The 12,329-nt window shown below is 40.8% G+C and overlaps 1 protein-coding gene and 1 long non-coding RNA gene across 4 annotated transcripts in view; one reads left to right on the top strand and one right to left on the bottom strand.

The window, feature by feature from the left end:
* INPP5A (inositol polyphosphate-5-phosphatase A) overlaps positions 1-12,329 on the top strand; it is a 251,249-nt gene that overhangs the window by 231,330 nt on the left and 7,590 nt on the right. The window lies entirely within an intron of this gene.
* The window catches only part of LOC141926200 (uncharacterized), a 20,378-nt gene continuing 8,049 nt past the window's right edge, over positions 1-12,329 (bottom strand). The window contains exons 2-3 of the long non-coding RNA XR_012624070.1: positions 4,286-4,395; positions 1-296 (exon numbers count right to left, since the gene is read on the bottom strand). This is a non-coding gene — a long non-coding RNA (uncharacterized LOC141926200). The remainder of the gene's footprint in view (positions 297-4,285; positions 4,396-12,329) is intronic.

Below are 12,329 nucleotides of genomic sequence, written 5' to 3' on the forward strand. Positions count from 1 at the left end.
GCACCGCTCACCCCCGGGATGAGTTGGGCTTTCCCGCATGAGCGGTGGCCCCGGAGCCGGCGCAGCGTGACGCTGCCCTGGGGACGCGCTCCTGGCCCCACGGGCAAGGGGCAGCGGGGCTTGTGCGGGCACGGGACACGCCTCGGGACACAAAACATGCTTGGTTCTCAGCAGGAAGCAACTCCCAAATTGCCTTAATACGTTGATAAAAATCTCCCATGTTCATAAATTTCAGGGAAACTGACCTTCCACGAGACTTCACAGGAACAATAGGGAAGAGTTACCACTCTTGCTGTCTAGGATTTAATGAAAATAATATAAAGAAAAGATCAGTAAGTAAGAAAAACAAAACAAAAAGCATTTTTTATCTGCTTTCGCATAAAATACACCATTTAGAGTACGAAAAAATGCAAATTGTCTGTTAGGAAAAAAGCTCAAGATTCTCCTTATCTTTTTGTTTAGGGACCTAAAACTCTTAAGCTGTCAGACCTTCTTGTTCCCAGTTTTTCATTACACTGAGATAGCATTTCAATATGAGTAATAATAGAAATGTTGACTTCTTGAGTAATTTTCTAACTAAAATGCCCCAATGAAATGATGATGTGTTGTAGTATTTCTCTGGGGTTTTGTTCTTCTTTACTGTATTTGTAGTTGTCGATTTCATTATGCTCTTCAAAATCCGCATACAGTGTGATTTTCTATCGTTTGTTACCTTCTGTTTTCAGTTGATTGTAAACTACATTCAATAATCAGTGAGAGCACTGAACTCTTACCACTTGTTAGAGAAAATATCTCCGGAATCATTATTCACAGGTCTTGGCAAAAAATTAGGTCTTTGTATATTTCCAGCCTCTGTATCATGCTTCTTACTACCAGCTTTAAAAAAATGAACTTTATATAAACCTTTTCCTTATTTTCTTTCTAGTCCCTATGCTGATGGTCCCTAAAAGTAAAATTTTGATGTTGTAATAAGTATCAAATAGAAAGTTACTTTTTAATTCTGTAGAGTGGAGACCTTGTACTGAGTCAAGAATACTTAAAAATATTTTTTTTTAGACTACTGACTTCCTGCTTGTCTTTAAGCAGTAGTACAGATAATTCTGTAAAAAAATTGAAATACCAGAGGCCTCTTTCCCTCCTGCATTGCTCTATTTGCCAAGTCTGGACAGCCACGGAGAAAATAAGAACATTGCTGTCCAGCTGTCTTTACATCTTTTGGTGTTTTTTTAAAAGAGAACTGGAACTAAGCTGATGCTCTCCGTAACAAGCTAATGCAAATCTTCCATGCTTTTTGATCCTTTGAGTGAGGACCCACCTTTGCTTAAACCCTCTGTGGGAAGGTGTGTTGACTATCCATTGTGAAAGACTGCATAAAAACGCAGTGTAGCTAAACTAATATAACCTTGTAGTCCTGACTTAAATCTCTAAAAGTCAGGACAGACGATTCTATGTTTAGAAAAGCTATTTTTCAAGGCTTTATAAGTTTATAAAGACCATTAAAATTTATTGCGGGTTGAAACTTGACATGAGAGGTTTCAAAACTAGAAGTGAAATGCTTACTTCCTTCAGAAGAAGAGCACCCTGTCAGGCTGTTGCATAAGTATTTTCCTACCCATGTAGCATATCTACTTTGGCTTATTAATTTTGAGTACAGCAGGCAGAAGGTCGAAAAAGACAAAATACGAAAGTAGAGGATGCTGTCACCCCATGGGCAGCCATCCGCTTGTACATGGAGAAGCGGAGATGAGTTCTGCTCTCAGGGTTGCTTCTGCATTTCACAGGAAACAGTCACTGGACAAAATAAGAAAAACAGTTGTAGGAGTGGAGACCAGAGCCTTGGCATGGTTGATAAGATGGTAGGTGAGTGAGGATTTTCAGAATTACCACTTTGGCCTTAGTTGCATATAAATGAAATTGAAGTTCTTTGTTTTTATCTAGCCATTAATCCACAATTTGACTTCTGCCCTTTTGAAACAGCAGTTCACTTTTAAGTTTTAAAACTACTAAGCAATCTATAAATGGCATTTGTTGGATTTTACATAGCTATGTTAATATTTTTAATCATACATTAATTTTGGTTGGTATCAATCATAATCATATATATTATTATAGTTCTATGAGAATTTATAGTTATAGTGTATTATAGTTATAAATTGAATTTGTAGCTGTAAATGAAATGGTATTAAGACAACACGGTAAATTCGTGTTAATGTATGTGCAAGTGGGATTCTGCAAGGTCTTGGTGGACTCTGTGTTAGTGCACGTTAGCTTCAGGACTCTTTCCAGTCAGCTTTGTATGTGGGAAGAATTCCAAAGCCACTTCTGAGCTCTCCTGCCAGCCACATCTGAAAATAGCATTTCTGCAGGCATACTTAAGGAGCTCAAAACAAAACAGAACTATTGTTCGTCTCCAGTGCAAAACTTTAATTTTGTTTAAGACCATATGTCTGCTTGATCTTAGGCGAATTCTTCCTCCTACCCCGCGTGACCATCCTGCTGCGGCGCAGAGGGAGCGGTGGTCAGGCAGTCCCCGTCAAAAACACCCGGAGCAAAGCCTTGACTGAGCACAGCACTTGCAGCATCTGCTCAATTTGCGAGGCTGTCAGTTATCTCCTCTCTGTTCAGCAGGGCACTTGATATCTTGGCATTTTTCTGAATTCCTTCAATTCTGAGCTCCTTTTAATTCTTCAAGTACGTGCTTAAGTTGTTTCAGCTCACCGTCCTGTACAACCCGAGCACCACAGAGAAGCGTGCTGGTGTTGCAGTGAGTGAACTTCCAAGGAAAAAAGTCTTGGCCCGCTGGCTCTCGGCCGGGATGTGCTGGGGCTGTTTCACCCCGGCCGGCAGCCTCTGCCCAGGGCACTCCCCGGAACATTCCAGCACTTCCGAATCGTGATCGAGGGAGAGGCATCTGCGGAAGACACAGCCATCTCTGCCAGCCAGCAGGGAGACCGCTCCGGTGGTGGTTCCTCCCCCCAGCCAAGAGGTTACCCTCTCCAAAGCCCACCCCTTTCCTCATTTGTCTTCCCTTGGGCTGAGAATAGGGGAAGTGACAAACCACGCTGCCTTCGGCAACAGCAGATCCTTCCTCCGTCCTCCTGAAATCTGCCCAAAGCGAAGGCAGGCTGGAAGAGGAGCCCCAGCTTAGTAAGAAACCACGGGCTGCATTGCAGGTCTGCTACCTTCACACAGAGAACATAAAGACCCCTTCCAATGGAGTATTTTTCAGACATTATTCACCCGTTCCTATACTGATATATTTTGAGGCCTTTTACTTTATGTAGTGAATATTCATGTTTTCATCTCATTACCCTTTGTGATCTAATGGAGCCCATAGCAACCTTAGCCATTGGAGACTAAATATAATTCAGAATTTTAAACTCTGTAAGCTCTGTCAGTCACAGGCTGAGCAGCCCAGCCGTGAGCAAACAGCAAGCCCAGTGTGAGGCTGGAAAAGAGTCTGTGGTAGTCAGCAATCGTTGCAAAAGGTGGTAGGTGTGAAAAAAGAAGTAACAACATTGTGGTCAGTCAATATACAGGTGGGCAATTGTTGCCTTTATCACTGCTCTCCATTAATTATTATAATTATTCTTGTAGCTGTTGTATAGCAAAGATAGGAGCTGACTTTAGCAAGAGTTCACACCCACCTACAAGGTTTGCTTTCAGATAAGTCTGCGTGCACAGTAATCTCATGTATTAATCATTCTCTTAAAGTGACCTATCCTTGTTTGTTGTCGCATTAGGCTGTCATGTAATTTATTGGTTGGACATATGTTTGTGTCTTAGATACCCTCCATGTGATATTTTTCTCAAGCAGACCCTCTGCACTGGCAGTATCTTGGCTTTGTCACCCCTCACCAGGAGACAGGTTGAATCTCATTTACTCTTGGAAGAGTGTTTCTCCTTTGGAATTCTCTCTGGTCTGGTCCCTTACTCTGCCAGAATCCTGTTTAGTCTGTAACCTATTTATTCTCTACCCTTGTAGTTTGTCCCGTGACCTTTTTTTTTTGTTCTAGTAGGTTGTGTGATGATACATACATTTTTTCTTGTCTAATCTGCACTACAGAGTGAGCCAGTCCGCTCTGCATGAAGCAAAGCCATTTTCAAATGTGCTCACTTCTTCCTTCCCTTCTGCAGAGACTGTCCAGAGAAGAACAGTTCTGCCTTTTGTACCTTTTGTACCCAGCCCTGTGGGTGGTATTGTACGTATCCCAGTTGTTGCCCTCGGGTGTGAAGCGGGAAGACAAGATGATGGTTTAGATTTCAACAGGCTGCCTGTACTTACCCATGTCTCACCAAGTATGCAAATCGCCTGCTGCCAGGACTGGTGCAGTACTCCTGAAGCAAATGGGATTCCTGTTTCTTAGAACGTTATCTCAGGAACGCTCCTGGGTCCTGTTGTCTCAAAAAAAGGGAGAGTTAGGCACTCAAATAGGTTAAAAATTGTTGAAGTCCTAAATGATTTTTATACTTGCTCTATAAGCTACTTTTATAACACATGATTTTTCTGCCAGTTAAGAAGTGTTAAGAAGTATCCACCAAATAGAAATACTTCCTACTCATTCATGCACTGTAAATCACCTTCCAGGTATCAGTGAGGTATCTTAAATAGCCAGTGGATCCCTCAGCCCCTGACGAACAAATTCCCACAGGACATTGTGTAGTTGTCTGGGTTCTTCCAGCTTCTAAGGCTGGAGCACAGAAACAGCTTCCCAGCTGGAAGCAGAAAAGACAGGTGCCATTTCCTCCAAAACAGTTAGAATATAATCATTAAAATAGTTTTCAGACAGCTCTTATCCCCATTTCTCCCCTCACATGAAACCATCACCACTCTTGCCATCATTCTCAATTAATTTCCAAATGAAAATAGGGTGTTTCTTTACTTTGTGAGGAACTGGATATATCACCCAAGTAAGCAGTTCTGTTTGTTTTAAGGAACTGTGGTAAAGGGAAAAAGAGGGGAAAGTCAATGAAGTAACAAGTTTCAAGGACTGAGCATTCCTGTATGCTATGTGTAAGGTGAGGATTACAGACCGTGCTGCAAGCAGAAAGCAAAGCAAATTCTAAACAGATTATGGTCTTTGCTGTTACCAGGCCGTTCAGTATATTCTTGTCTGAAAGTGCTGTTGAAAAGCCTGGTAGTTTGGAAACTGAGCCCTGTCCCACCTGTTGCCTCAGCTTTGCAGTAATTTTTTTTTCCAGTATGAGAATTTGTAAATTATAGCCCAAAAGTAACTTACTCTAAGCCAGGCACGTTCCCAGAAAAGACGTTTAGCTCAATCACAGTCACATACAGTAACATTTGACTGTTTTGCTGAAACCAGCCAGTGCTGGGTCCTTCCCGACAAGCCAGCGTTACTCATAATCACATTTATCCACTTGCAATAGTAGCAGTATCACATACATTTAGCAGCCTGCAACATTACTGTTATTAAAGCCCTAGAGCGCGTCGCTCGCTGTTGGCTGGCCGAGCCGTTAGTGTTGCTGAACAACCCGGTTCTGTGAGCTGGGCCTCTCCCCGACGCGCGTCTCCAGGGCAGAGCACAGCGTGCAGCTGCTGTTAGCCACGGGCCGGCCCCTGGCCCCTCGCTGGCCCGACGCCCCGCAGACGGGGCTCGCACCCACCCTCTTCACCTCCCTGCTGAGGTGCGGCCGCAGGCGGCTCCGCGTCAGCCAGGGCAGATTCTCTCGGGGGGAGCGTTCTGGGCGGGAAGCAAAGGGCCCGTTGTTACTTGCTGGAAAAAGAAAGGAGCTCTGGGTTTGGTTGGGTTTTTAACTGAAAAACGTCCAGAGTTACACTGGTGATACAGAAATGTTGACTCTGAAGCATATTATAGACATCTGTTTTTGAAAAAAGTATGTTAAGCCAAAAAGCAATATGCCCAACATAAAGCCATAAAAAAAGATTCAGAGAAAAACATTGTGTCGTTAACCTTCCTGTTTTGTGTTGTGCCTGAGTTACAGCTTGAGTCCTGTTTACCCTTCTTACCCTTTGCTGCTGGATTGCCCGGGTGACCCCCCTTTTTATTGTCACCTTTGACTCTGATTGTTGGTGTGATCACCATGGTGTTAGTGTAGCCTTTGCAAGTAGCAGCTGTTTAACACATTGTACTTTAACTACTGTGTTTGCAGGACTGTGTTTACCCTCCTGATTTGGCTTAAGTGAGATGCATATCATGGCCAGTTAGCTCAGCAGAGCATCATGAAGGCTTATTAGTATTTTGGTACATATGAAGCAGCTAATTTAATTCAAACAGCAATGTGTCTTACTGCTTAGCTTTAACTGTCTGCTGCCTAAAATGAGCATATGAAGATAAATTACATGGGGTCATTTGCTAGGAAGAGAACTAGGGAACCCAAATCTCCCTTTCAGATTCAGGGAAATATAAAATGGTAATTCAATTTGGAGGAAGAAACTAATGATCTGGAAGATGACAAAAATTAGATGTCATACTTGCAGGGGTCAGATGACATTTTATTGAAATCACACTTGTGTACCAGCTCACACTAATGCTGAGTTGGGACCTTGTCAATCAAAAATATCAAAATATTTTTATTTATATCCTTGTCCTTACAACTTTCAAAGCAGACAAAGCTTGAACCAGCAGCCTACATTCACTGTCCTTGCTTGTGGTTAAAAGCATCTTAGACAATCTGAAAGTATGTCAAAGCTAAAGGTAAATTGACCCAACATTTTCTTACAAAATACAAAAATAGTAAATGATTGTCTTATGAAAAGTGGTTGGGATTTTTCCCCTTTTGAAGTTTTCTCTCAATATCATACGTAAATAGAAAGACTTAAAAGTGAGAGCAGTAAATGCAAAGACTCATACCCAAGTTCAAAGATAAAATGGACCAAATCAAAATTGTGTCTCAGCTCTTCCCATAAAGAGCTCAGTTTTCATTGACGCTTTATAGTTCCATCCATCACAAATATTTTATATTAGAAACAACTCAGTGATATGAAATGCGTGGACAGTTAATAGATGAGAACAAGTGGTCTTTGAACAGGAGGTATTCCCACTCCCTGAAACATATAAAGTTTGCCCACACATCTGCATCTGAGTCTAGACATAGGATGCAGAGTTTTTCAGAATGACCTTTATTGTACTAAAAAAGATTTCATAGCTTAATTCTTCCCCACTGTTGCCTAGTGGATGTTGTCACACTTGCTACAACACTGCTGGGAATGTCTTGACCACAGAAGGCAGAATCCCTAAAGCAACACCAACAGGCGTTAGCAGCAGGGCGTGTTCACTGGGCAAAAGTGAGCTGGGAAGCAGAACAGGGTGGCAGACAGCTTTTAAAGGTAATAACACTCCAAAGTGAATTAATTGTTTCCTGTTAGAAAGTACATTTCACCCATCTCAGTAACACATTTTATCCATTCTTACACAAGAGAAGAGTTCATTAGGAGCATTTTTCCTGACTGGAAATGCCAGTTAAGGAGACATTTATATACACAGTATTGTTGGCTTGTGCTTCGAGTTAAGACACTGCTGACAGGATGGTTTATGATGTCAGAAGACTTTTCACCCTGCAGTAAGTATTTTTGTAAAGGTGTCCAATCATCTTTGACAATACCTGTCAACAGCAGCAGTGCAGTAATATTACTGACGCTCTTAATGGTTTATTTTCCCCAAACAGTTGCCAGGTAGCTCTCATCCTTATTAACTGTAATGCTCATTGGACAGTCTGCTCTTATTAACAGAGTTAGTTAACAATTCCTCAAAGTGTTTGGTTAAATTTTGACAACATTGAGTGTGTATTAATGATGTTGCTTTAATTAGTACCTTCTGGAAGTTTTATTCAGAAAACCCACCAGACAGTAATCCTGGCTAAATAAAATGAGTGTAACTGAAACAAAAGTTGGTGAAATAAGGTGGAAAAGCAGCTAGAAGGAACATCTTGAGAAAAAATAAATCCTGAACAACTGGAGATAAATCGCACAAGCCTCTCACACGGGTGCTCCAGCTCCAGAACTGCCTGCCTGTCCATCCTCCAGAGGCATATACAGTCAAGGTATATTTTGTGTAACTCTACCAGCTGGCATACACAGAGAATAACAGACTATTTTTGCTATTGGTTGTTCATCTAACACGAGTGGTTTAGGTCCTAAATTTCAACTTTGCCACTGTTTTAATCAGGGCAGAAAAGTTGTTCCACTTGGAAATCCTCATTTCTCCATTTGTGTTTTTAAATATACATAATACAGTGTGTGTAAAAAAACGTCAGTAACCGTACTGAATACTAAAGTTAGGAAGTGTGTACAGTCTTAACTTATCTATAGCAGCTGTTATGTGTTAGCATTGTATACATTTATCATTTCTATTTCAGTGGTACCTAGAGGCCTTTATCTGTTATGTCATCATTTTTACATGAGCACTCGCTATTCATTCTCAAGATCACTGTTTTCTGTGCATTGCACAAGATAGATTGTGATTGAGGCAGAATGCTATTGAAAGAAAAAAAAAAGACATTCTTTCCTGTCTAGTCATGGGACTGAGCAAGCTGGTTCTCCCTTTTTCTCTGCCACAGTTACAGTTCTGATGGTCAAGACTAGTTACACATGCACAGAAAGGTGGCGTGATGCTTACCCTCTGGGAGATTAATACTGGAATTTTTAACTTTTGATTATTTGGAGTAGAGTTCTTAAAATTATTTTTATCAGATCTGCAGTTGTTTTTATCAAGCCAATTCATGGATCAGGAAATCTCTTAACAAGAATTATTAACTGAGTTTTGAATTAAGAACTTATTATTCCTTAAGAGTTCCTCAGGAGTTCCTTACTTGCCTGGTATGAGTGTGTTAAAAGAGGCTGGAGACGTCAGCAAAACAAAGTTATTTTAATGCACTTGATAGCGAACAATCTTTTGCGTCATGTCTTTTGGAAGGTGTGTATTACAAGAATAGTTCTGCTTGTTGCATGCACACAAATTTAAATTCACATTATTCTTTAAAAGAGACTATTTATGCTTTATTTCAAAGAAGCAGGTGAGAAGTGGGGTTGAAAGGAAGGAAAAGAGGAGGTAAATCATGAAGCCACCCTAGAGAGAACAAAAAGTTCATAGTCAAAGAGAAGCGTGTATTAGTACACTTGTGTCTTGGTTAGCCCGTGGAAGGTGGTGGAAATATTTCCCAGTTCCATGAGCACCACCTGGACTCGGCGCTATCTGGGCAGTTGCTGCATTGGAAGAAGCAAAATGAGCGTCATGTCTGTCTGTCCTGTGTTCCTGAGATACGTGCTCTCCTGTTAGTTACCCGCCTGGGCGCTCTGCAGCCTTCACGGCAGTGGGGCCAAGTTCACCAGCTTCAGGAGACGAGTGTTTGCAGGAGCACACCCAAAGGCTGCATTCTGGTGACAGATTGTGTGTACGAGACTGAAATTGAGTGCAGTTCTGAGGCTTTTGGCATTTGCCCCGTGTCTTTGATTTTTGAACATCTTTCTGATATGACAGCACCAGAATCATCAGCCTGGCTTCCTGAAATGCTTGTGCATCTGTCTGTCTGCTCTTTCAATTGCTGCTGTTGCCTGGTTTAAATCCCATCAGCTGGTGGGAAGACATCTGAACAAGGTAACATCATGTAAGACACCCGAGTATCCACAGGGGAGAGCACCATTAGAAATGCTCCAAAAAAGTAAAAGCTTCAGAGTTCTTAAGAAGATGGTTCAATTCTGGAAGCAGTAGCACCTTTTTCATTCCACTGTTTCACTCAGTACAGGATGATGGAGACAGCTCCTGGAGTGTATGTTGTCTGAGAAGTTTTATTTGGGAACAGTATACATTCAGCAGTATGTTTCATGAAAATGTCTTCAGTGACAGTCTTACTCCAGAAACCTCTGCTTTTATTTGCAAAAATCTATTTAAGATAAATGGCATATAATAAACTAAACTATCTTGTCCCCAAAACCTGTTAAGTCCCAAAATAGAATCCCTCCCAGCAATTTTGAGTCATATCTATTTATGATCATTTTTTGAGCCCATCTGCAAAAGAAGCCTGCTTATTCCAAAGTATTTGTGACCCTTCTAGAGCATGAAGGAGGAGAGCAAATGGTTTCCCTTATTTTTGGGGGGGTGTATCTAGTTAGGATTTTTTATTATGTCTATGTCAGCATCTCACTGAGAGTGAGACTTGCACAAGCCGAAGGGGCGGTGGTGGGGAGAGAGAAGCCTTAACTCATTAGAGTGCAGCAAGACAGAGTGCTCCACACCTCTGGCCCGAAGCTGCCTTATAAAAAGAAGAGCTTGCCCCACTTTATTGTATTAAATTATTACCTACAGGTTATTTTGTCTGGATAACTTTTGCAGCATTTATTTTCATCTCTGTCCCAGCCATTAGAAATCTGATTTGTCAAAGATTTGTAAACTACAGTAACTTCTTGACTGGGTGATCAGCGCTAAAGACCTTGAAAAATTGGCAGAAGTTTTCACCCTGTGAAAACGTTAAGATCAATAAAGCAAATTGATAAATACCATTTTGCAGAATATAGGCTCTCAGATGAAATGCTCTAACACATAGCAGTAACAGATTATTCCAGGTACAGAACATCATACTTTAAAAGCCATACAGTTAATGGTGTAAAAGGAAAGATTATATGAAATGTGATTGATTCTTATACCTTATGTCATGAGAAGTTGCTTTAGTTATGTGGGGTTCTTGAGTAACTAAAGTAAGAGGTTACCAGAAAAAGTCAACCCTTAAATTGCAGACAAAGAGCTTCTACTACCAATAGTATTACATCATCAAAATACTTCACAGACACTCAGAAATAAGCTGTACTTCTGTATGTCAGTGAAGCAGCAAATTGAATTCTCATAATATGTTTTGAAAATGAGTCTTGTTAGGTTTGATGAGGTGGAAAAGGTACTGAGATCACTGGTTTGTTCCAATACGTTCAGTACGCTTCTCTTGGATGTTTGCCATGGCTAATCTTTTTAATGGCAGTGTAGCTTGTAAACCCATTTGGTAGAAAGCTATATGTCTCCGTTTCAGAGTATCACACCAAGCAGGGTGGTAAATAAGTTTCTCTTCAAGCATGCAAACCCTTTTGTTACAATACCAGAAATTTTATTTTAACACACATATCAGGAAAACTTCAGTATTTCCTTTATGAATTCAGTGATGAGCAGAATAAAATGCAAATGTCATTTTAAACACACCCACACATACATATGTAGATAATATGCACCAGCCTTATGGTTTTTGTTTAAAGACATTTATCAAATGTCTTTAAACAAATTCAGGCCCAATATTCAAGAAATTGTGAGCCTGTCACAAACCCTCTGGATTTCTCCAAACCCCTCTTTGGCTACTTACCCATGCCTGCCATTTGGAAATGGTCTGGGAAAACAGTCGGCCTTACAGCATGGTAACATCGTCAAATCCAAAGTTCTATCATATTAAACTACTGAGAGGGAACATTTGAATAAAATGAGGAAAACTTTGGCCTCAGCCTCCTGACAGCTGAACCCGAGGTTGCCACTTCAGGTGCTTTAGATGATTTCAGCCTGTGGGCTCACACAGGCAAGTTGAGTTACCTTATTTTAGACTGTTCTGTAGGTTAAAATAAACACTTTCTGTTGCCTTTCAGAGCTAAGTTAGAATTCACTGGAGATCCTATAGCACATTTATAATGGCCCCCACAGCATAAATACCATTTAATCAACTTCTATTCCAGAAGTTATTCTATTCTATTAACACAATTTCATATAAAGTTACAGAATCTTACGTAGTCAGCATCATTTTCCTTAAACCACATTCCTAATTCCTTGGTTCTGAAGAAATCCTATGAAAAGCCTGCTTTCTTGTCATATCTTCCTTTTTGTCAGCCTTAGAGAATCCACACAGGTGGGGTCTGTGTACAGCTGCAGAGATCCCAGTGCTCTGAACTCTGTTTTCTGTTCAGTTATTCCTGGATAGCTCTCCTTGAGAGAATCCTGCAAAGAAATCCCAGGAGATGAACATTTTTTTTTTCCTGGGTTTCCTTTTTCATCTTCGGCCTATTCTTTTTCCCTAGTCATAACCAACAGCCGCCTACTATGTATTTGAGTTGTCGTTGAACTGATTTTTGTACTTTCACAGTTTGCTGTCTCTAAACACTCTCGTGCAAAAATGCAAGGTAGGAGGTGAGAGTTGTGAAACTGTGTGTGTCTTAACATGTTGGCCTAAAGTAGGATTGTAGATATGAGAAGAGAAACAGAGAAAGCACATTAGAAAAGAAAGGTAATTATGAGAGGTATCTAAAAGAGCTGCTTTTTGCCAGTTAAAATTTTTAATTAGTGTGGTCATTTGAGCCAGAGGTTTCAGGCTGCTTTGCAGAAAAGTTG

Source organism: Strix aluco, chromosome 7, assembly GCF_031877795.1.
Source record: "Strix aluco isolate bStrAlu1 chromosome 7, bStrAlu1.hap1, whole genome shotgun sequence".
NCBI classification, from domain to species: domain Eukaryota; kingdom Metazoa; phylum Chordata; class Aves; order Strigiformes; family Strigidae; genus Strix; species Strix aluco.